Below are 26436 nucleotides of genomic sequence, written 5' to 3'. Positions count from 1 at the left end.
ATGGAAAACAAAAAAAAGCAGAGGTTGCAATCCTGGTCTCTGATAAAACAGACTTTAAACCAACAAAGATCAAAAGAGACAAAGAAGGCCATTACATAATGGTAAAGGAATCAGTGCAACAAGAGCTAACTGTCCTAAATATATATGCACCCAATACAGGAGCACCCAGATTCATAAAGCAAGTTCTTAGAGATCTACAAAAAGACTTAGACTCCCACACAATAATAATGGGAGACTTTAACACCCCACTGTCAATATTAGACAGATCAACAAGACAGAAAATTAACAAGGATATTCAGGACTTGAACTCAGCTCTGGAGCAAGTGGACCTAATAGACAACTACAGAACTCTCCACCCCAAATCAACAGAATATACATTCTTCTCAGCACCACATTGCACTCATTCTGAAATTGACCACATAATTGGAAGTAAAGCAGTCCTCAGCAAATGTAAAAGAATAGAAATCACAGCAAACTGTCTCTCAGACCACAGTGCAATCAAACTAGAACTCAGGATTAAGAAATACACTCAAAACCGCACAACTACACGGAAACTGAACAACCTGCTCCTGAATGACTACTGGGTACATAATGAAATGAAGGCACAAATAAAGACGTTCTTTGAAACCAATGAGAACAAACACACAATGTACCAGAATCTCTGGGACACATTTAAAGCAGTGTGTAGAGGGAAATTTATAGCACTAAATGTCCATAAGAGAAAGCAGGAGAGATCTAAAATCAACACCCTAACATCACAATTAAAAGAACTAGAGAAGCAAGAGCAAACACATTCAAAAGCTAGCAGAAGGCAAGAAATAACTAAGATCAGAGCAGAGCTGAAGGAGATAGAGACACAAAAAACCCTTCAAAAAATCAATGAATCCAGGAGCTGGTTTTTTGGAAGGATCAACAAAATAGATAGACCACTAGCAAGACTAATAAAGAAGAAAAGAGAGAAAAATTAAATAGATGCAATAAAAAATGATAAAGGGGATATCACCACTGATCCCACAGAAATACAAACTACCATCACAGAATACTAGAAACACTTCTACGCAAATAAGAAAATCTAGAAGAAATGGATAAATTCCTGGACACATACACCCTCCCAAGACTAAACCAGGATGAAGTTGAATCTCTGAATAGACCAATAACGGGTTTTGAAATTGAGGTAATAATTAAAGCCTACCAACAAAAAAAGTCCAGGACCAGATGGATTCACAGCCGAATTCTACCAGAGGTACAAAGAGGAGCTGGTACCATTCCTTCTGAAACTATTCCAATCAATAGAAAAACAGGGAATCCTCCCTAACTCATTTTACAAGGCCAGCATCATTCTGATACAAAAACCTGGCAGAGACACAACAAAAAAGAGAAAATTTTGGGCCAATATCCCTGATGAACATTGATGTGAAAATCCTCAATAAAACACTGGCAAACTGAATCCAGCAGTACATCAAAAAGCTTATCCACCAAGATCAAGTTGGCTTCATCCCTAGGATGCAAGGCTGGTTCAACATATGCAAATCAATAAACGTAATCCATCATGTAAACAGAACAAACAACAAAAACCACATGAGTATCTCAATAGATGCAGAAAAGGCCTTCAACAAAATTAAACAGCCTTTTATGCTAAAAACTCTCAATAAACTAGGTATCGATGGAACGTTTCTCAACATAATAAGAGCTATTTATGACAAACCCACAGCCAATATCATACTGAATGGGCAAAAGCTGGAAGCATTCCCTTTAAAAACAAGCACAAGACAAGGATGCCCTCTCTCACCACTCCTATTCAAGATAGTATTAGAAGTTGTAGCCAGGGCAATCAGGCAAGAGAAAGAAATAAAGGATATTCAAATAGGAAGAGAGGAAGTCAAATTGTCTCTGTTTGCAGATGACATGATTGTATATTTGGAAAACCCCATCGTCTCAGTCGCAAATCTCCTTAAGCTGATAAGCAACTTCAACAAAGTCTCAGGATACAAAATCAATGTGCAAAAATCACAAGCATTCTTATACACCAATAATAGACAAACAGAGAGCCAAATGATGAGTGAACTCCCATTCACAATTGCTACAAAGAGAATAAAATACCTAGGAATACAAGTTACCAAGGATATGAAGGACCTCTTCAAGGAGAACTACAAACCACTGCTCAAGGAAATAAGAGAGGACACAAACAAATGGAAAAACATTCCATGCTCATAGATAGGAAGAATTAGTATCATGAAAACGGCCTTACTACCCCAAGTAATTTATAGATTCAACGCTATCCCTATCAAGCTACCACTGACTTTCTTCACAGAATTGGAAAAAACTACTTTACACTTCATATGGAACCAAAAAAGAGCCCCCATAGCCAAGACAATTCTGGGCAAGAAGAACAAAGCTGGAGGCATCACGCTACCTGACTTCAAACTTTACTACAAGGCTACAGTAACCAAAACAGCATGGTACTGGTACCAAAACAGATATATAGACCAATGGAACAGAACGGAGGCCTCAGAAATAATACCACACATCTACCACCATCTGATCTTTGACAAACTTGACACACACAAGCAATGGGGAGAAGATTCCCTATTTAATAAATGGTGTTGGGAAATCAGGCAGGAGAAAGAAATAAAGGGTATTCAAATAGGAAGAGAGGAAGTCAAATTGTCTCTGTTTGCAGGCTAGCCATATGCAGAAAACTGAAACTGAACCGCTTCCTTACGCCTTATACAAAAGTCAACTCAAGATGGATCAAAGACTTAAATGTAAGACCTAGGACCATAAAAATCCTAGAAGAAGGCTGGGCACGGTGGCTCACACCTGTAATCCCACCACTTTGGGAGGCCAAGGCAGGCGGATTACGAGGTCAAGAGATTGAGACCATCCTGGCTAACATGGTGAAACCCCATCTCTACTAAACATATAAAAAAATTAGCTGGGTGTGGTGGTGGGTGCCTGTAGTCCAGCTACTTGGGAGACTGAGGCAGGAGAATGGTGTGAACCTGGGAGGCTGAGCTTGCAGTGAGCAGAGATCGCGCCACTGCACTCCAGCCTGGGCGACAGAGCGAGATTCTGTCTTAAAAAAAAAAAAAAATCCAAGAAGAAAACCTGGGCAATATCATTCAGGACATAGACATGGGCAAAGACTTCATGTGTAAAACACCAAAAGCAATGGCAACAAAAGCCAAAATAGAAAAATGGGATCTAATTAAACTAAAGAACTTCTGCACAGCAAAAGAAACTATCATCAGAGTGAACAGGCAACCTACAGAATGGGAGAAAATTTTTGCAATCTATTCTTCTGACAAAGGGCTAATATCCAGAATCTACAAAGAACTTAAACAAATGTACAAGAAAAAAGCAAACAACCCCATCAAAAAAATTGGCAAAGGATATGAGCAGACACTTCTCAAAAGAAAACATTTATGTAGCCAATAGACATATGAAAAAATGCTCACCATTACTGGTCATTGGAGAAATGCAAATCAAAACCACAATGAGATACCATCTCATGCCAGTTAGAAGGGGGATCATTAAAAAGTCAGGAAACAACAGATGCTGGAAAGGTTGTTGAAAAATAGGAATGCTTTTACACTGTTTGTGGGAGTGTAAATTAGTTCAACCATTGTGGAAGACACTGTGGCAATTCCTCAAGGATCTAGAAGTAGAAATACCATTTGACCCAGCAATCCAATTACTGGGCATATACCCAAAGGATTATAAATCATTCTATGATAAAGACACATGCACACGTATGTTTATTGCAGCACTATTCACAATAGCAAAGACCTGGAACCAACCCAAATGTCCATCAATGATAGACTGAATTAAGAAAATGTGGCACATACACACTGTTGAATACTATGCAGCCATAAAAAAGGATGAATTCATGTCCTTTGCAGAGACATGGATGAAGCTGGAAACCATCATTCTCAGCAAACTATCACAAGATCAGAAAACCAAACACCACATGTTCTCACTCATAAGTGGGTGTTGAACAATCAGAACACATGGACACAAGGAGGGGAACATCACACATCAGGGCCTGTGGGAGGTGGGGGGGTAGGGGAGGGATAACATTAGAAGAAATACCTAATGTAGGTGATAGGTTGATGGGTGCAGCAAACCGCCATGGCACGTGTATACCTATGCAACAAAACTGCACGTTTTGCACATGTAACCAAGAACTTAAGTATAATAATAATTTTAAAAATGCGATATAATAGGTGTTGCGACTGAATGACACACAGGGTGCCATGAGAGCACATGTGAAGCTATCCAGCCCCATGGGACGCATTGTACAGACAGTCCTCATACAGATGGTCCCAACACATGATGGTTCAACTTAAGATTTTTCGATTTTATGATAACACAAAAGCAATAGGGATTCAGTAGAAATCATCCTTTGAATTTTGATCTTTTCCTGGGCTAGCGATAATCAGTATTATACTCTTACATGGGATATTCAACACTTTATTATAAAATAGGCTTTGTGTTAGATTATTATGCTCAACTGTAGGCTAAGGTAAGTGTTCTGAGCACATTTAAGGCAGGCTGGGCTAAACTATGATGTTCAGGAGGTTAGGTATATGAAATGCATTTTTGACTTAGAATATTCTCTACTCATGATAGATAGATTAGGATGTACTCTATGTGAAAGAGCATCTGTACTCTATCTGCCTTCCACAAAATAACAAGTTATTGCATTGCTAGTGGAAAAGCAAATTTTATGCATCACAAAGCAATATTTTTTAGAATGTGAAACAGTTGTTGGCTTCAAAGACTGTGCTAATTTATTATCAGAAAAAGAGAGCACTGTTACCTTAGGTGTTTCTCCTTACATTGCTGGTTTCTGTTTGGACACCAATGCCATGTGGCATTAAGGTACAGATTGTTCCTAAAGATAATGTTTCCTGTTGAATGGAACTACACAGTTACTGACCAGGAAATCCTTGCTGTTATTGTGGGAGTTATTCTTTCTGACTAAAATCTAACAGCTTAAACTCACCACAGACTCTGGGGGGATTCTATTCTAAGAGTAAACATGGTCTCTTAATTACATTCTGTCTCAACTCTTTGCCATAACCATGACTCTACCCCCATTTTTTGCAACATACAAGTGTTGTCACACTTGACCTTGTCATCTATGCTCAATATCAGTCCCTAGCTGGATATCAGCTGATAGTATTACAAGTCCTCCAGCATTATGGGCACACCCATTTTCATAATAGTAAGTAAAAATGGCTCTGAGCACCATCTCTCATCTCTCTTCTTCCTCAGGGACTCTCAGGGCTTTCATTTCTCCTAGTCACTTCTTCTGACATCCTGCTTTTGCTGAATTATTGATTCTTGCTCTTGGTCTCACCTTCTGTATGTGTTTCTCCTTTTCTGTACCACACACCGCATGTTGGACACTTCTGATCTCCACTTCGCAAAATACTATTGACTAAGCAATATCAGAATACTTGGAGACAATTGAATGGTTTCTATTGCAGAAAAGGAAAGCAAATAATTTAAAATTGAATATTTCAGTATGCTCCAAAATCCTTTTGTCCACTTATCTCTAGTCACTTTTCTTCCTCATTTCTATTTTTTCTCCCCCAATTTTCCCCAGAACTCAAATGTCCTCCCACTTTATTATTATGCAGAGCTCAGTATCTTTTGCTTCTACCTCAAACTCTGCTACCGGGCAACTTTTGTACTCACCAAAATGGCCTCGTAAATAAATAGCCATTTGCTTTGGAACACTACACTTGAATAGCACAAAGCACCTGTAGAGACTTTACAACTTGTCCTTGCTTTAGCAAGATTAAATGATCAGGCAGTGGTTCTTACAGTCCCCCAACCAACAGCATTGGCATCCCCTGGGAACTCGGTAGAATTTCAAGGTCTCAGGTCCCACCATAGACCTACTGATTGAGAAGCCATCCACAAGCCCTCCAGGTGATACTGACGCATGCTAAAGCTTGAGAACCCCTGACTTAGGCAAACTTTGAGTTTATATATTTGTAATATGCACATGTATAGAGATCTACTTCATTTTTAATGGTGGTATGAATTTAATGATTCCATACTCATGGACATTTAGGTTGCTTCATTTTTTTTTTTTGAGATGGAGTCTCGCTCTGTCACCCAGGTGGGAGTGCAGTGGTTTGTTCTTGGCTCACTGCAACCTCTGCCTCCCAGGTTCAAGTGATTCTCCCACCTCAGCCTCCCAAGTAGCTGGGACTACAGGATCCTGCCACCACACCTGGCTAATTTTAACCAGGCTGGTCTCAAACTCCTGATCTCAAGTGATCCATCCATCTCGGCCTCCCAAAGCGTTGAAATTACAGCTAACTTCCAACTTTAATACATGAACGAACACTAGAAGGGTACATGGAAAAATAAAAACAATTATGAAAAGATCTAGCTATTTTTTAGATAATTTTTTTTTCTTAAAAAATTCCTCCAATGTTACAATGTTGTTTTAACAAATCCAAATTGGAAGAGAGAACAATGTTAGGTTAACTAAAGAAGGGAGGGAGGGATGGATTCTCCATAAAGGGTAAAGGGAGCCCACTGCAGTAGGCTGGAATAGCCATGAGGCCAGAGACCATGTCCAATGTGCTTACTTCTATATGCCCAGTGTCTTCAATGGAGCCTGACACAGAATAAGTACTTAGAAAATATTAAGTGAATAAATGGATGGATCAAATGCTACTGAGGCTTCAGCTCCTATGTCTGGATTTGCCACAGTTCATGCTCTAGGACTTGAGCTTTTTGACTACCCAGGGCTATAACTGTGGCTCTACTTTGTGCCCAGGTCTCAACTGGGAAGCCACTCATGATAGTAGTGCAGTAAGGAGCCGGGTATGCATTTCAGCACAAACCTTTATTAGTTTCTTTCTCCCAAAAGACCCTACCTATGACCTATCAGTAGGCAGGGTCAATAATCTGGTTCTACAACAACTGAATAATGGAAGATATTAAGGAATTAATTTTTATTTAGTTTGAATAATGGCATAGTAATTATATGTCTATTTTAAAAGAGTCTAGGATTTGCTTCAAAATCATCTGGATCGGGGAGTTGAAGAGTTGGCATAGAGATGAAATAAGATAGGCCATCAGTTGATAATTGCTGAGGCTGGGAAAATGAAAACATTTTCAAGTACATGGGGGCTTAAAATGAATATATTGAATATATACATATATTTATTTATAAAGAATAGAATGATTGTATTATTGTTAAAAAAAAAAAAACTTCAAGTCAGCAGCAGGTGCTCTCCCAATGAGCACAGCACAGCTGTCACACCTGCCACCAACTCCTGGGTACATGTCTCTTGTTCCTTTTGGTTACAGTAGAAGAACACTCTGGATCCCAATCTTTCTTACATTTTGATGCACTTAGTGACATCAGTTGTCTCTTTCTCTCCTGTATCAATGTCTACCTCTCCTCTGGAGTTTTATACTCAGACTTTAAATGTAACTCAATTATCTTCCATATTAAAAATCAAACAAACATCCTGTCCCCTCAGCTCAGACACTTCCTCCAGCGATTGCTTGATTTTTCTTTTATCCAGAACAGGAAAACTTATCAAAAGATTTGCCTATTTTTCTCTCTACATTTCTTTGCTTCTGCCTCAATCTACTGGAGTCTGGCTCCGTCCTCACCATTCAACCTTAATGGCTGTTGTCATAAAATTTCATGTGCATATTTCAGGTGTAAAATAGCAGCTCTAGCCCACATACTTCTCCTTAAAGAGACTCTAGTATTGAAAACTCACTGACTTCTCTATTTGGATATTCTATGGTTCTATTCAAACTCAGCACTGTATGTCCAAACAGAGCTCTTCGTCTTCCTCCCAACCTGTGGTCCTTTCAGTGAATCACCAATTGCCCAAATAACAAACACCCTGGCAACATTTTGCTTTGTTTTGTTCCGAACAGCTTTACTGAGGTATAAATTATAGACCACACTAAACTGCACATATTTACTGATTTGCTTTTCTGTCAGTATAGATTAATTTGCAGTTTTCAGAACTTCATATAAATGGAGTCATGTAGCATGTACTTCTTTGTCTGGTTTCTTTCACTAAGCATGACTATTTTGAGATTCATCCATGTCGATGTGTGTATTAACAGTTCATTCGTTTTTATTAGCATGTAGCATACCATTATATGGATATACCACAATTTGTTTATTCATTTGCCTGTTGAAGGCCATTTGAATCATTTCTAGGTTTTGGCTATTGCAAATAAAACTACTATTTCATGTACAAGCCTTGGTATGTACCTATGATTTCATTTCTCTTGGTTAAATTTGCAGGAGCCGAATGTCTAGGTCACATGGTAGGTATGATTTTGTTTTAACTTTTAAAGAAACTTCTGGGTGTTACTCTTGACTTTTTGTGGCAGTCCTAGTTGGCTGCCTTCCCAACAACCATCTCATATTCCATCCCCTACTTTGTACTCTCTCTTCCACTGCAGAAGCAGAAAAGGTGACATTTGCTTTCCCAGAACCCTTTGCATCTATGGCCAGGGCATGTGGCTCCACCTGGCTGCGGAGACTTGAAGAAAACTCCGCTGGGAGTGAGGGGTGGGGAGGGAGGTTCTGGGAAGCCACGAGGGGATGTAGCAGAAGGACTCCCTAGCACTCCTCTAACGGCGCCCTTCCCTGTAAAGGGTGGTGTCTTGGAACCAAGGGGACATTCCCACGCGGAGCTTGTGGCCCCCATCCACACCACTCTCCGTGTACCCAGGACGCAGAACTCTTTAGGCTCATCGCCCTAACCCCTGCCAGGGGCTCAGAGGGCCTCTTCCAGTCCTTTCCCCGACCGACGGCAGGCCCCGCCGCTAGCGTGCTTATCCCTGGACACAGAGGGTGGCCAATTGCAGGAGGAGATGCGCCAGGGTGGCCACACGCATGCGTGTAAGGTCCCTAATGGCGCAGGTTGCTGCAACGTGTGGAGAAAGTTTTGGGAGAGCTCTGCTTATACTCTTTAGGAGCAGAAAGTCTGCTTCTGACACCAGAAAGTGAAACAGATATTCTGAGGCTACGAGGGGCACAGCACTGCCAGCATGCTGAGAATTGTCCTTAGAAACACCTTGGAATCCCCCGAACCTTCCCTTCCAACAGCTTTGCCTCTGGTTTATATCATTTTTGTTTTGTTTTTAGAGTCAGAGTCTCCCTCTGTCACCCAGGCTGGAGTGCAGAGACGATCATAGCTCACTGCAGCCTCAAACTCCTGAGATCAAGCGATCCTCCCACCTCAGCCTCCAGTGTAGCTTAAACCACAGGCCCGCTCCCCGACGCCAGGCTAATTTTCTTTTTAATTTTTTTTGTAGAGGCAGGGTCTTGCTCGGTTGTCCAGGCTGGTCTTGAGCTTCTGTTCCTTGCACTGCAAAGCATCCTGACTAATACTCCCTCCCTCCCTCCCTTCCTCCCTTTCTCTCTCTCTCTTTCCTTCCTTCCTTCTTTTCTTTTCTTTTCTTTCTTTCTTTTCTCTCTCTGTTTCTCTTTCTTTTTCTCTTTCTTTCTCTCTCTCTTTCTTTCTTTTTCTTTCTTTCTTTCTCCTCACTTCTTTTAGCCAATCACCAAGTCCTTTCATTCCTATCTCCTTAATACTCTTCAAATCTGTCCACTGTTCTCAACCCCTCTGCGCTTGTCTCAGGGCAGACCACTGTTATCTTCGCCTGAATTACCACCGATTCTGAATGTTACTCTCACAGCGCAGACCTAGAGTCACTGGGTTCAAATGCCAACTTGCTCCTTATGAGCTTAGTGACTTCTCTGTGCCTAAGTTAAAAGTGCTTTTCTGCCAAGATTATTGTGAAGACAAAATGCAATAAAATACGTGGAGCATTTGGCATGGTTCTGGTTTTTAAAATTTTTTTTTTCTTTTTTCTAACTTCCATATAATCACATGCATTGATTTTTTTGTTTGGAAAACCTTTACTTCTACTTACAAAAAAAAAAAATTAAGTGTAAAACAGCCTGAGGCAGGTGCTCCAGGAGATATTCTGTAAGGCATTGCTATCATAGGAAATGACAGCTTCATGCGTCATCCGCCCTTGAAGACAATCCAGTGGGACAAGACGTGGAAGTGGAAGATGGTGATGTTGATAATTCTGACCCTGTGTAGGCCTAGGCTAATGTGTATGTTTGTGTCTTTGTTTGTAATGAAAAAGCTTAAAAAGTTAAAAAAAATTAAAAAATGTAAGAGTAGAAAAAAGCCTATAGAATAAAGATATAAAGAAAGAAAATATTTTTTGTACAGCCATACAACGTTTGTGTTTTAAGATAAGTGTTATTATTGGCCAGCCGCGGTGGCTCACGCCTGTAATCCCAGCACTTTGGGAGGCCGAGGTGGGCGGATCACGAGGTCAGGAGATCGAGACCATCCTGGCTAACACAGTGAAACCCTGTCTCTACTAAAAATACAAAAAAATTAGCCAGGCGTGGTGGCGGGCGCCTGTAGTCCCAGCTATTCGGGAGGCTGAGGCAGGAGAATGGCGTGAACCCGGGAGGCGGAGCTTGCAATAAGCAGACATCGAGACACTGCACTCCAGCCTGGGCGACAGAGCCAGACTCCATCTCCAAAAAAAAAACAACAACAACAACAACAAAAAAGATAAGTGTTATTACAAAAGAGTCAGAAAGTTGAAAGAAGTTTAGTTTTTATATAAAATAAAAAAATTTACATTGAGCTGAGGTTAATTTATTACTGAAGAAAAAAAATTTTGCGTAAATTTAATGTAGCCTAAGTGTACGGTAGTTTATAAATTCTATAGTTGTGTACAATAATTTCCTAGGCCTTCTCATTTACTTACCACTCACTTACTGACTCACCCTCCTAGATCCAATCATAATAAGTGTCCTATACAGGTGTATCATTTTTTATCTTTTATACCATATTTTTACTGTACTTTCCTATGTTTAGACACACAAATACTTATCATTGTGTTACAATTGCCTGCGGTATTCAGAACAGTAACATGTTGTATAGGTTTGTAGCTGAAGAGCAATAGGCTATACCGTATAGCCCTGGAGTGTAGTAGGCTATACCATCTAGGTTTGTGTAAGTACACACCATGCTGTTTGCACAGTAAAAAAATTACCTAATAATGCATTTCTCAGAACATATCCCTACTGTTAAGTGGTCCATGACCGTATACATATTTTGTATATCTAATATATCTATAAACATTAGGAACCTAAGCACAACCCACTGAAATGAGTCAATTTGACACTCATTTGCTTCCTATGTGCTAGGGTGGTGGGAATGTGGCTGTGGAGAAATCATCCCTGCCTTTGTAGAGGCAGACATTAAACAAATAATTATACAATACTAATAATAATTATTATTATTTATATACCACTGATGAAGTGCTATGGAGCTCAGGATCTTCCATAAGAAAGTAAAATTTAAGGTGACGCCTGAAGGCCAAGGAGGAGTTAACTCAATAAAAAGGCTCTTCAAAGATCCTAGGGCCCAGAGGGAACAGTGTTCCAGGACCCTAAGGCAGAAAGGAGAGGAGGTGCAGGCAGACCAGGCTAGTTGGAATACAGTGAGTAAAGGTGATAAGATTCAGGGGGGAGAGAGTGAGCAAAGGGACAACCATACAGGGTTTGAAGCCACAATTATGGTTGGAGGCTGCATCCTAAGAACAGTGGGAAACCACTGAAAGATAGTAAGTAGGCAACTGATGTGGTTAGGTTTGAATTGAAAAAAAAAAAAAAAAAAACTCTCTCTGGCTGTCATGTAAGTGAATGGATCAGAAGGGAAAATCTGAAAGTGGCTTGACCAGGGAGGAGAGTATTGCTATATTCCAGGTAAGGTAAATAGAAAATGCAAAATACTTAGCTCTTTGTAGACATACTCCATGTGGCTATGGGCAATGCAGAAGTGGCAAAAGAAAGAGGAAAAGCATGTGGAAATGGCAGGAAATATGAGCAGACAGTTTATGGCATGATAAAGCTGAATAAATTGAAACAGATTTTGATACTAATGCTTTTTAAATAATACCACTTTTGCAACAATGATAAGTAATAATAAAACAATAACCATAGTAGCTTAATATTTATTGAGTACTTACCATGTGCTAGATTACTGTTCTATGCTCTTTATATAAATTAATTCATTTCATCCTTGTTCCAGTTATTTGTTGCTTCTTAACAAACCACCTTACAATTTAGTGCTTAAAACAACCAAAATATATATTTTGCTCCCAAATCTGCAGCTCGGGCAAAGCTTAGGGGTTGAGGGGAGTTCATTGCTACTCCACTTGGTGTCAAAGTGTAACAAAGTCTGACTTCCAGCTTAAAGTCTGAGAGCTGGAATCTCTGAATCTTGCTCACACACATGCCTGTGATTGATGCCAGCTGTGTGCATTCTTCTACTATTACACTCAACACACTATATTGCAATGTTTTTGTTTAAATGTCTGGTTCTCTGCTAGACCTTAAGCTCCTCCAAAACATGAAATAAGTCTTATTTATCTTTGTATCACCACGGTTTGGGGCACCATCCACACAGTGGGTGCTACACAAATGTTTATAGAGTAATGAACAAATGAATAATTCTGATCTTCACTAATAGAATATTTTCCTTCCCCAAACGCTTACAGGAAATTCTCCATCTTCTATTTGAACACTCACAGTGAGTGGGTTTTTATAACTTTGCAAAGCTACTGTTTCATTAGGAAGTTTTCCTTGCTCCTCAGCCAAAATCTGCTTTTGCATAACTTTTACTCAGTTGTTGTAGTTAGGATTCATAGAACCGCACAGAATGAGTCTAAGTTAACTTCCATAAGACATCCCTTCCCTCTAAGCTAAACACCCTATTTCCCATTTCTGGGCCTCATGGATATGGTTTCCATGATTACCTCACTCTAGATGCATTCTCAGATTGTCATTGTGGTTCACGGAGGTCCAGAACAAAATGCCTGGGGAAATATTAATGGTGAGCCTGTGGACAAAGGAACAAAGTCGGAGAGAAAACCATTCTGAAACCGTCATAAGCAAGTGAGCTAAAAAAGGAAGTGCAGGATAGGAGTGTGGATCGAGGACAGGATGAGTGGGAGACCAAATTCTATCACGGACCTTCTCTGGATAGGCTGCCTCTCTGTTGAGAAGTGGAAGGAGAATGTCTAAGAAAGTAATCTGAGGCACTGACTGAGTGGAAGTGGAGAAGGAAAAACAGGAAAAGTGGGGAGGTCATTGAAACCCAGTTGCCCACTTCTATCTGAAAATAACCTTTTTCAAAGCATAGTTTATATTGATCATGTACGTAAGAATCTCATAACCTGCAGGTTAACATGCAATGCCAGAGCTCAGCTCCATAACTATGGAATGTGCATTCTTCACAAACTCTAAGGTACTTCTTAAGTGTGTTGAAAATCTTGTTTTAAAGAATGAGGTAAGGTGGGAACTACTCATAGGCAGGTTTAGAAGACTGTTTTTGAAATTTTATGTTTTGCAAAGCAAAAGACTCTCATGTTCTTCAGAAATGTCCTGGAAATATAAAAAGCCCCAGCTTAAATGTTCCGTTTGCATAAGTTCCAGCCCATAGGTCCTTATCCCAACCCATAAGGGCCTGAAAAACAATTTAAAAAGAGCTGCCTTTGTCAAAAGATCCTATCACAATAACTCTTAGAGTAAGGCCATCCCATCCCTCCAGCCCTCCCCCAGAAAAATAAGCAGTTGAAGAATTCAAACTCATGATACATTTTTTCCATTCCAAGTCCACAGTTTTACAGAAATATTAAATCCTTTCTCCTTTTCTACTGATGGATTTGAAGACAGATTTTACAATAAATTTTTAGTTAAATACTGAGTAAAAAATGTGAGGTATAGTTGTAGCAAATACTCTTTTTGCTTAGAATTAGAAAGAAGCTAAAATGAAATTTAGGCAAAAAATATGGTTTTTGCTCTTTTAGGAAAATGTTTTAAGCACCCTTACGGAGTGTCCCGGGTAGATATCAGTGCATATGTTTTTAATGAAGTTGCAACAAGTGAAAATCTAACATTATTACACAAAAATATAAGGACAAACTTTTCATATGTGAAATTTTGCCTTAATAAAATAATTCAGCCAGTAGCATTTCTTTAAATTTCTTCTCTGACCCTTAGCCTATCTCCCCAAAGCATTTATTTACAGAGCAGAAGGAAGATCAATGAGAAACAGGTTCTTTTAATGAGATAATGACAAGTGAAGAGCAGGCTGAAATGGGGAGAAGGCATTGGTGATAATTTTACCACAAGTTATTGGGGGGAAAATGGATTTAAAGTGGATTCACTTACAGCCTTTCAGAGGCACTGCTTTAAACAGAAACACAGACTACTGCACTCACTCACTGACTCTTCAAATGTTTATTAAGATCACCTATTGTATGTCAACTGGAGATATAGAAGTTGCCAAGACAGACACAGTTCCTCTCTTCAAGATAGAGTTCATAATACCAAGGATCAAGGCATTTAGTTATAATCGTGATAAATGTTATAAAGGAAAAGTGCAAAATGCTTTGAGAATGAATTTATCATCATTACGATATTGAGCTAGAGGTTAATCTTAAATGAGGGGACAAATTTAAACAATTTTCCCCAGGCTTCAATGTGGGCTTTCTTCTTTAAGTTTTTGAAAATGGTTTGGGAGAGTGATTTTTCAAAACATGTATTGTGGGCTAACGGTAAAACAGGGAGTGAGTCCTGTTGATTGTTTGCAGTCAGCTACAACTTGAACTCCTTGTTCTACTCTTTCTCCACCTCTCACTGCTGCACTTGACTAGTAAAAAACCACCACCACCACCACCACCGTCTATTGTGTGTCAAAGCCTGGATGTAAAACTCAGACGAAGAGATGACTTACTGCTTTCCAGTGACTTTGCTTTGCTGGTGTAATTTCCTACAGGATCCTTCTCTGAGGGCAAGGACATTCACATTTATTGAGTGCTGATTCTTTTGGAGGAATTGGGATCAATTTTGCTCAGCAATCCTAAGATGGGTGTATTTGCAAATGAGAAAACGGAGGCTCAGAAAGACAAAATAATTCATTTCAAGTCAGCTGCGCCTGTTCCTGTCCCCACACTAAGCTAGAAAATGGAGGAGGGGAGAGGGTGACAGATAAAACACAAGTTTCACCGACAATTAGTTTATTGTTAGCAAAGCTAATGGGTTGAGCCAAACCTAATTAGAGCCAACAAAATGCTGCCTTTTTATCAAAAGTAAACTCAGGGTCTATAGATGAAAGAATAACTGGAGTTTCTTGAGCGAGAAATAGTAGTTGAGATTTTGTGTGAAAAATAGCTTCTAATAAAATTAGATTGTACCAAAATGCATGAGGAGACTGAGCATTGCACTCAAGCACTTTTTAAGATGTTTATTTTACCTTCAGCAAAGTGTGTAATAGATAACGAGGTAAGATTGTAGAGAATTTATTTTTTGAAATAGAAGAAATTGTGCAATGTCAGTTTACACAACCAAGTTAAAGTTTTTAATTCTAAGCAAGGAATGAGGGGAAAAGTTAAAGTAATTAGACCAGAGAAATTATAGAAAACTAGAGATAAGCTGAATATATAGTGTTAGTTAACAAGCAGTAATGTGAAAGATCAAGATTTGCTTCCTCCTGGATAATCAATCAAGAACAGAAAGCAACAACTACCAAGATTGGTAAATTCTAGTCTTAGCTCTGCTACATCTACACAGTGAAGACCAGATAGATGTCAGTTAATCAAAAGAGTTTGAAGATTGTATAAACATCCCAAAATAATTGGTGAGAGTCAATTCATTTTAAATTCAAATCCACCAGGGCCTCATCATTCAAGGTGACCCACAGGAAGGTAGGCTGTGGTGGAAACAGACTGAGATTCACCTTGAAATTTTATTCTCCACCAAATTGTCACCGTTTTTATTTAACTTATTGTGCCTTTATCAATAGAAGTGAGGAAATGCTAAGTATATATTTGTATACATAGAAGTATATATTATATATTATTAATATGTTGTAGAAAAAATATATATATTTGCACAACATTATAAGAAAGATTCGTTTCTATATACAAAAGAATACAGTTTAGAGAGTCTTCAACAATACTATTCTGTTGAACTGGCTACAAGAAATTCTTTTCAATGATAATTTTGCTAGCAAATTATCTTACAAAAGACTGACTTTTCTATATAAACATGCCTGATGGTGATGAGCTCATCACCATTCTTTTATTCTACTACCAAGTAGCAATGACCTGTTACTCTTCCTCCTTTCTCCACTAAACATCTCAGTCACTTCCTAACCAAAAGCAGATCTAAACTCTTAAGTCATTCACCAAACAAAATAATATTGTAAAAGGCTTAGACAATTAAAAGAGAAAATAATTTGAGATTAAATTTCATATAGGACATAACCTACTTTCTTCTGTGTAATATAATTTAATATCTTTAATTTATTTACTAGATATCATATCAAGTCTGCTCAGCCTCTAGTTCCTATCAACTTGTGTAAGAATTCTAGTAATTCACCCAGAACAATAGAATCCTAGTTCAGTAAAACAATGTGTATATTATTTTAAATATACATGACATATTTCTGAAAACATTTAAATGAATTTGACTTCGTGTGCCTCATGTAGTCTTTTCTTTCCTTTTGACATGGACTCTCCCGATTGCCTTTTCAATTCTCCTTCAACAAAAAGTAAGAAATGAATGGCAGAAGGAGGTAATTGATGATGGACTTTTAAATATCCCAGAAAGCAGCAGTCTACATCTTTTTTTTTTTTTGAGATGGAGTCTTGCTCTGTCACCCAGGCTGGAGGGCAGTGGCGTGGTCTCGGCTCACTGCAAACTCCGCCTCCCAGGCTCAAGCGATTCTCCTGTGTCAGCCTTCCAAGTAGCTGGGATCACAGGTGCACGCCACCACACCTGGCTAATTTTTGTATTTTTAGTAGAGACAGAGTTTCGCCATGTTGGCTATGCTGGTCTCGAACCCTTGACTTCAGGTGATCCATCCACCTTGGTCTCCCAAAGTGCTGAGATTGCAGGCATGAGCCACTGCACCAGCCCAGTCTACATAACTTTTAAACAGATACCTATGAATAAGAATGGCTCTTCAATGTGACAGCACTCAATCAGAACACTTTCTGTTCAGTATGGAATGATAAATTAATTGATTTAAAATGATCAGATTACTAATAAGTATAATAATGATTAAATTATTGACTTAAACCAGAACTTTAGGTGGTTTGCAAAAATACATAAAACACCCATGACAGAGTTGTAACAAAGAAATATAGTGAAAAAAATAATAAAGCCTGCCATGAGATTAGTACATGTGCCTTAAAGTCCTACATACTTGCCAGAGCTGGGTCACAAATGTAAGTCTGAACTTTCTTACAACTGAGGGGCCAGAGTCAGTTACCTGATTAACAGGATCTGTGAGACAGAAACTGGTGAAACACAGCCACTCAGATCTACCTGGGAGGCTGACACTTGGCTTGAATCAGATGTGATAGGTTGACTGAATGACCCTCAGTCAACATTGGGACTTGTCAGTGATCCAAGGCCAAATGTTCTATGCTATGGCATAGAACACTGGTGGGAAGCATTTTTTTTTCTTTTTTGTGAGACGAAGTCTTGCTGAGATAACGGTAGGGAGCATTTTTTTTTCTTTTTTGTGAGATGAAGTCTTGCTTTGTCGCCCAGGCTAGAATGCAATGGCACAATCTCAACTTGCTGCAACCTCCGCCTACCAGGTTCAAGGGAGGATATTATTTGGGTGACAAGGATTATCCTGCCTCAGCCTCCTGAGTAGCTGGGATTACAGGCACCCGCCACCACGCCCAGCTAATTTTGTTTTGTATTTTTAGTAGAGATGGGGTTTCGCCGTGTTGGCCAGGCTGGTCTCAAACTCCTGACCTCAGGTGATCCGCCCGCCTTGGCCTCCCAAAGTACTGGGATTACAGGCATGAGCCACTGCACCCAGCTGGGAGCATTTTTAAAGCAAGTTTTACCAAATTACAAAAGTGAACAAACAAGAAAATTCTCCATAAACACCCATAGAAAACCTAACCATCAGCAATAGATTTGTTGGTGAAGCTTTTAAATTGTCAAAGTATCCCTGGGTAGGTATCTGAATGAAATCCTTGCTGAAGGCAGTCATTAAGTTTCAGCCAGTTGTATTTTGAGAGATAGCTACCAAAATGGACCACTCTGGCCTTGGAATAATTGGCAGTGCTATGCAAGCATGGCCCTGCCTAGCATCTCATGACAGAACTAGTTCATAGGCAACCAAAGAAAATGTAATCTCCTGTCTTCCATAGCTGGATACTCATGCTGAAGGAACAACAGCCCACCACTATGAGGTGGGTGCAGGAAGCTGTGTGTGGTTGCTGGGTATGTTAGTGTTAAGCCTGCATTCAGAAGAGATAAAGCGTACAAGTTACAGGCCTGAGGAGCGGAGAGGCAAAAAGCCGAGGAGGGGAGTTACAATCACAGGCATTGTGTTGAGCTCAATGCTATGTGTGACTTCTTATGGTGCTTGGTATAACAGATTTTGTGGGGGTGCTATGAAAAAGCTTTTCATACTTCGAAATAATTAAATAAAAAGGAGGATGGTCTGGCACGCTGCATAACTCCGGGGAATTTGTCTGCTCTGGAAAAAAGCAGACAATGTCCTGAAAATAGGACATTGACTACGATATGACTTATGAAATGTTAAAGATTTTCTTAAATTCCACTTTAAGGAATTTGCAAATCTTCAGTTTATAATTTTAAACAATGACATTCAAGTAGGATGGACAAATGCCTTCAAATTTTTAATTTAAAAAGGTGGCACGGGGGATGAAGTCAGGAAGACCTTAATACTGTAGGACAAAGAACTAAAGGAAGAGGAAAGAATGCTTCTTTTTTACCATGTCTAAGGCCTAACCAAGAATATAGGTTAAAAAGAAGCAAGAATCAGAACAGAATATTTTGTTTGCTTGTTTTGAATATGCTGTGGGTGGAAGAATTCTAGAACTTAACTTGCTATTTTTTCTTATTTTAGTTAATGGTTCCAATACTTATGTAAGTATGTATGTATTGGTGAACCTGAGTTACTTTCCCTCCTCTATGGTCAAGAAGGAAAGGATTGCTTTAAAAAAATTCAAACGGGGCTGAGTACGGCGGGGGTCACACCTGTAATCCCAACACTTTGGGAGGTCGAGGCAGGAGGCTCACTTGAGCCCAGGAGTTCGAGACCAGCCTGGGAAACAAACTGAGACACCCTCCCACCACATCTCTACATTAAAAAAAAGAAAATAGCCAGGCTTGGTGGTGTACACCTGTGGCCCCAGCTGCAGGGTAGACTGAGGCAGGAGGATCACTTGAGCCGGGGGTGTCAAGGTTGTGGTGAGCCACGTTTGCACCTCTGCACTCCAGCCTGGGCAATGGAGGGAGACACTGTCTTAAAAAAAAAAAAAAAAAAACAAATCAAACAGCTGATGTCCATGGTTATGTTTTTCCAGTAGTAAAAGTACCATCCCTAGCTACAGCGTATCTTAAACTGTGTCATGTGATGCTCTGGGTTGATTGGTTTCTTAGCTGGGCTAAAACTAAATATGGCTTTGTTGTAAAACATACTCTTTCACAGTCCAGCAGGCATTTGCTGTAAGACTTTTATTTAATAATCTGCACACAACCTTAAGTTCAAAGTAACGTGGATAAATAAAAGTCAAAAAAATTTTCAACATTGGCCGGGCACAGTGGCTCACGCCTGTAGTCCCAGAACTTCAGGAGGCCGAGGCAGGTGGATCACCTGAGGTCAGGAGTTTGAGACCAGCCTGGCCAATATGGTGAAATCCCGTTTCTACTAAAAATACACAAAATTAGCCGGGCATGGTGGTGGGAGCCTATAATCTCAGCTACTTGAGAGGCTGAGGCAGGAAAATCACTTGAACCCGGGAGGCAGAGGTTGCAGTGAGCCGAGATCGTGCCACTGCACTCCAGCCTGGGAAACAAGAGCGAAACCTTGTCTCAAAAAAAAAAAAAATTTTTTTTTCAACACTAAAAGAAATGCTTAAGTTAAAAAGATTATAAATGTTTCATCCTTTTTTTTTTTGAGGTGGGGTCTCACTCTGTCACCTAGGCTGGAGTTCAGTGGCAAGATCTCGGCTCACTGCAACTTCCACCTCCTGGACTCAAGCGATTCTCCTGCCTCAGCCTCCCGAGTAGCTGGGATTACAAGTGCGTGCCACCACACCTGGCTAATTTTTGTATTTTTAGCAGAGATGAGGTTTCGCCCTTTTGTCTAGGCTGACCTCAAACACCTGACCTCAAGTGATCTGCCTGCCTCAGCCTCCCAAAGTGCTGGGATTACAAGTGTGAGCCCCCTCTCCCGGCCTTCATTAGTTTTTTAAAATGTCTTTTATCAGATTAACTACATACTTTGATTTTAATTTGTTATATTTCCATAATTTTACTGATATGTAGCAATAATTAGGCCATAATCAGTTCACTTACTCAAAAATATTTGTGGAGGGTCTATTATATATAAGCCACCATGCTGGCCTTCAAAAGCGGGGTTGGGTGCTGGGGTAATGGTTAGCTTATTTTCCTTAAACCATAGGGAGTAAGATAGTAACACAACTGCTACCAAAAAAATCTCTTATGCAAAGGTTGCCATTTACAGAGCAGCCCATTCCTCTGCCTATAGCAGTAATTAAAATAAGTTATTTCTCATTATAGCCAATATCTACTTCCCACCGGGCTCCTAATTTTAACTTTTAAAGCAACACCTTGCAAAGCCAATTTCTCTTTCTCTGAATACATTTTAAATACTTGAAAACAGCTATTTTCTCCCCGCTAAGTCTTCTCTCGTCTACACTAAAAATTCCAAGTGATGCAAAATATTTTGGAACTCAATATAAAATTTTATATCAATTACTGGTAAATTTTACTTTATTGCTTTCATCAGCTAGCCCACTTTATGGAAATATTTAAATATTTATTCTAGATTCAGTGTATTAGACACCTAAGTTTATCTTCCTGCCTTTGAAATATACTGAGAAAACATTTAAGGATTTTAACAGTAGGAGTCATCTTTCTTTTCCAGTTTAAAATAATAAAAAAAAATAGGATAGTGAAGATAAAATTATTTAATCTATTTAAAAAATGTCTCAGCTGGGCATGGTGGTTCATGGCTGTAATCCCAGCACTTTGGAAGGCCAAGGCCAGAGAATCACTTGAGGCCAGGAGTTTGAGACCAGCCTGGTCAACATAGTGAGACCCCATCTCTACAAAACATTAAAAAAATTAGCTGGACTTGGTAGTGCATACCTGTAGTCCCAGCTACTTGGGAGGTTGAGATTGAAGGATGGCTTAAGCCCAGGAGTTCAAGGCTGCAGTGAGCCATGATTGGTCCACTGTACTCCATCCTGATGGACAGAGTGAGATCCCGTCTTAAATAAATAAACATTTCTCATGTGAACCCATCTGAAGTATTTAACTTTTATTTTTAAATGACACATAAAAGTCATATATATGCACACGTGTTTTGTTTTTTAAGTATCTGAAACACATGTTTTTTATTCCAATAAGATAATGTAAGTAGTGACAGATGTTTTACTGTCTAAAAATATTTCCAGAATAATCAGATTAAGCTCATGAATTAGAGATGATTTCTTGTAACTTCATAAACATTAGTTTGGTTTGTCAAATAATAAAATAAGTTCAATTTTTCAGTGATACAAATTTGAAATATGCTTTATTATGGCTTTAAATAAAACCTCCAAATATATATAATATATATTATATACATATTTTATATATTTATATATATATATATACACACACACACACACACATTTTTTTTTGTCATGGTCTTGCTCTGTCACCGAGGCTGGAGTGTGGGAGCATGATCATAGGTTGCTACAGTCTTGAACTCCTGAGGCACGAGCCTCTAGCTTTTCCCCCTCCCCTCCCCTCCCCTCTTCTTCCCTCCCCTCGCTCTCCTTCCCCCCCTTCCCCCCCTTCCCCCCCTTCCCTCCCCTTCCCTCCCCTTCCCTCCCCTTCCCTCCCCTTCCCTTCCCTTCCTTCCTACAGACAAGGCCTCACTAGTTGACCAGGCTGGTCTCAAACACCTGGCCTCAACTGATCCTCCTGCCTCCACCTCCCAAAGTGTTAGGATTACAGGTGTGAGCCACTATGCCCAGTCCATCTATCTTTAGGTTGTGAAGAGTATGCTTTAGGATTTTTCTAAACAATACTAATAAACTTTTTTTTTTTTTTTTGAGACAGGGTCTCACTGTCACCTAGGCTGGAATGCAGTGGTGTGATCTCGGCTCACTGCAGCCTCGATCGCCCAGGCTCACATGATACTCCCACCTCAGCCTCCTGAGTAGCTGGGACTATAGGCACTCACCACCATGACAAGTTAGGTTTTGTATTTTTTGTAGAGACGGCGTTTCACCATGTTGGCCACGCTGGTCTTGAACTCCTGAGCTCAAGCGATCCATCTGCCTTGGTCTTCCAAAGTGCTGGGATTACAGGTGTGAGCCACTGTGCCTGGCCAGAAGCACTTTTAAAATAAGCGGATTAGGTTACATAATTTCTAAAGTCACTTCTAGTTAAAAAACAAAAAAAAACAAAAAAAAAACAAATATTTTCTTATCAATTGAGCTACACTTTCAGTGGAGAGTTGGTGTACTCTATTTTAAAAAATGCTTTTAAATGATGATTCTGGAATTTTCATATGAAAACAATTCTGTTACAACATGAATAACTCAGTTATCTATGAATGCTTGGTTAAACCTTATCAAAATATCAGAAGAATCTGCTAAAACTCTCAATGTAATACATGACCTGCTGCTCTTCAGAAAGACAACAGATAAAGACATTTTGATTTTTGTCGTTATTTGATTTTGATTTTGTACTGTAAGACACACTTCAAATGTGCTAGAAAAAATATTGCTGAAGTTATAGAACATTTTGTAGCTCTCAGCTTGATAAATAGCAGGAAGTAGAGAGAAGTTAGCATTCACCTTCTCTTTCCAAGACTCTGTCACCAAGCACTCCTCCTTCCTATACTCTTCCAGCCTGCCTCTCAAGAGAAGCCATCCAGAGCTTCCTTAGGTACAATGCTACCTTCTTCCAGTTCTACCTTCCACACAGGCCCCCTTTGTGTTCCCTGAATGAATGCTTCCTTCTTGGGATCATACCCAGACACAAAGCTGTCATCAGACAGTGGACCAGGATCTTCCCCAGTTCTGTCTCTCAAATGACCAGTATGCTGGTATTTAATGAATGTGACAATGATTTGGGACCACTAGTGTTATACCTGTGCCTTAGCTATTCATGTTTGCTACTTTTGAGGGGAGTTGGTGCTGTTGCTCCTGAAAACTGAAATGTGGAAAGATCCAGAGACTACTTAGCTAGATCTGCCCAAGTACTGAACCCCTCAGGCCCTCCCAAACTGCTGCTCAGCTTTGGCCCGGCTCCAGAGGGGCAGGCCGGACCTGGTTCTCCTCTGAATCCAAGCATCTCTGGGAAAAGAAATCCAGATTAGGATCCAGTTTGTTTCAAAGGAATCTTGAGGAGAGATGAGAACCAGGTCTTCTCTAGAGTCAGGTTTGGGTTTGCTTCTGAAAAGCCTGGTGCTGGACTACAAGGCTAAGACGTGGTGTCTGATTCTGACTCTGCCACCGATATGCCCTTGGATAAGTCATCGCTTCTCTGGGATTTAGTTTTTTCATTTGCAAAATGACAGTTCAGTTTTCATGACTCCTTCCATTGCACCATCTGCTCATTTCAAGCAGATCAAAATCTACCTGCCGAGCCAGAAGTGAATAAACCACCCCATACCAGACCCTACCTCCTTTCCCAATGCTGGAGGACAAGGTAACATTTGTCCTTCACGTTAAGCTGGTTATGTCCACATAAATGTTTTTATTTGTGTCTGTATTATTTCCATTTGTATTATTTTGCTATTCTCCTTGCAGATAAGATACTGTTGAATTCACTCCAGCTCACTTGGTACAAGATATTCCTTTAAGAGGGAGAGAGTAGCAGCTGTATTTGGTATTTTCACAAAGAAAATATTTTCCAGTAGAAGAGGCCAAGATATGCGAAGATAAGTCAGGTTGTGCTACATAGCTATAATCTCCAATTGACTTTTTTTTTTATATAATTGAAAAAACAGACAAAAACTCTGAACAAGAACAACAAAAGGTAACTTTATTTGCTCCCTTATGCCCCTGCTATTTTTTTCTCTTCTTTTAGCTCTTACAAGCACCCTAAGTTTTCATATTTCCCTGGATTCCTTTTGTCACAGGAAAAAAGCACGTCTCACAGAGCAAGTTCTCTGAGCTGAGCTGAATGTGTTGTCTCTCCAGAATAATTCATCATTAAAAACCACAGAATGGCATCTCTTGACAGGCAAAGAAACATTAGAATACAAATTGTTAGAGAAAAATCATTCTCCCCTTTCTCTTACACTGCTGTTAGCATTTTAATTGCTGCTAAACTTTTTTTCTTTGCTTAGGCTTTTTCTATGTATATAATATATGGATTCCACAACTTGGTTTTCCACAGACTTTTTTTTTTTTTTTTTTTGAGACGAAGTCTCACTCTGTAACCCAGGCTGGAGTGCAGTGGTGCGATCTCAGCTCACTGCAACCTCTGCCTCCTGGGTTCACGTGATTCTTGTGCCTCAGCCTCCTGATTAGCCACCATGCCTGGCTAATTTTTATATTTTTAGTAGAGACGGGGTTTCACCATGTTGGCCAGGCTGGTTTTGAACTCCTGACCTCAGGTGATCCACCCACCTCAGCTTCCCAAAGTGTTGGGATTACAGGCATGAGCCACCGCGCCGGGCCATTCCACAGCCTTTAATGCCTATGCACTAAACACTCCACGGACAAGTAGCACGTTTTCTTAACCACCATTTCTCTTTCTTAACCCTGGGAGTTGGGGATCTCAGAGTAGCTTGACGGTTAGATGAAGCAATAGAATGATACGGAGGAATCAGTTCTCACTGTTGAAACCTTATGTTCACTGGGAGGCAGATGGGGTACAGATTTTGAACATGGGGAGAAGTTCATAGGCCCCATCCTCTAGATATTAAAGAGTAGCCAATCATGGTCAGTTTCTCTTTTCTTTCTTTTTAAAATTTAAAAATAGCTTTATTGAGATATAATTCACATATAATACAATTCACCTATTTAAAGGGTACAATTCAGTGATGTCTAGTATAGTCACTGAGTTTGTGCAGCCATCACCACAGTCAATTTTACAATATTCATGGTCAATTTCTATGAGTGATGAGAAAGCGAATACCTTTATTTCACATGGCATTTGAAATCAGTACCCACTCATTACCTTTATACAATTGTTTATTTAAAATGAGGTTTCTCACACCAAGACTGATGGGTTAACACCCTCTAACTCCAGTCCTACCTCTGGATAGGTAGGAAGGTTAACTAGAGTTCCTATATACCAACACACACAGTTCCCTAGGGTCAACATGTGAGAGAGCATTTAGCAAACAGTCTTTGTCTTAGGGCTGGGTTCACTTCTGGTTCCTGGTGCTGTGTTTTGATCTACCTTTGTTTCTGCCAGGAGTTGGGAGAGCTGATGACTTCTTTCTGCTTCAGACCCTTTGGCTTCCAGACTCCAGCCCGCTCTTGACTACAGGTGACCCACTGACACCCTGGAGCCTGCTCTATTGCCTTGACCACCTTTTCTAGGGCTCTTGGCCTTGTTCCTGACCTCTTGCTGCACTGGAGTCCTCACCCTCTGTTGCAGATCCCAGTCCCTGACACTGGCGTGGCCTTCTCACGAGAGCAAGCAGGCCCAGCCAATCAGTTTCATTCTATTGTAACCCTTGCCCTATTTTGAAATCATGAGTGATTCTCTGTACTTCAGCAGGGCTCACTTCACCAACTGAGGATAAGGAAGCCCCTATTACCAAGGTCATGTTTCTAAATTCAAGACTTGTAAGATAGACTGAGAACCAGAAATAAACTAGATTGAAAAATCTAGTTTAGCCTTAGTGATTTTTTTGTACAAATATATTCAGCATGTGTTATTTATAAAATTGAAATGTCCAGCAATAGAGGGTAGTTGAATGAATTATAATACATCCCCATGATGAAATATTACTCAGCAATTGATATTATCGAAAGGCTTTGATGAAGAAAGTAAATGCTTATCATATAATAGTCAGAAAATCAGGATGCAAAATTGCACACAGAGAATGATATCAACTATGTAAAACACACACATTTTTTAAAAAAAGACCAGAAAGAAATAGCTAATTTTTAATCTCTGGATAGGTATTGATTTTCTTTTCTATGCTTTTCTGTACTTTCTGAGTATGCATTCCTTTTACAGCAGAAAAAAGGTAATATTAACTTTTTAAAAAAACTATTTTAGGCTAAGCATTATGACTCACACCTGTAATTCCAGTGCTTTGAGAGGCCAAGGTGGGA

At 39.7% G+C, this 26436-nt stretch overlaps 1 long non-coding RNA gene across 1 annotated transcript in view; it reads left to right on the top strand.

Moving 5' to 3' along the window:
* LOC129482747 (uncharacterized) overlaps positions 1-25911 on the top strand; it is a 33377-nt gene extending 7466 nt beyond the window's left edge. Inside the window, exons 2-4 of the long non-coding RNA XR_008657805.2 lie at positions 23947-24175; positions 24279-24407; positions 25565-25911. This is a non-coding gene — a long non-coding RNA (uncharacterized lncRNA). The remainder of the gene's footprint in view (positions 1-23946; positions 24176-24278; positions 24408-25564) is intronic.
* Positions 25912-26436: the final 525 nt, after the last annotated feature.

This window comes from Symphalangus syndactylus, chromosome 5 (genome assembly GCF_028878055.3).
Source record: "Symphalangus syndactylus isolate Jambi chromosome 5, NHGRI_mSymSyn1-v2.1_pri, whole genome shotgun sequence".
In the NCBI taxonomy this organism is placed as follows: Eukaryota; Metazoa; Chordata; class Mammalia; order Primates; family Hylobatidae; genus Symphalangus; species Symphalangus syndactylus.
The sequence above is the reverse complement of the archived record's forward strand: the minus strand, read 5'-3'. Positions and strand labels throughout refer to the sequence as shown.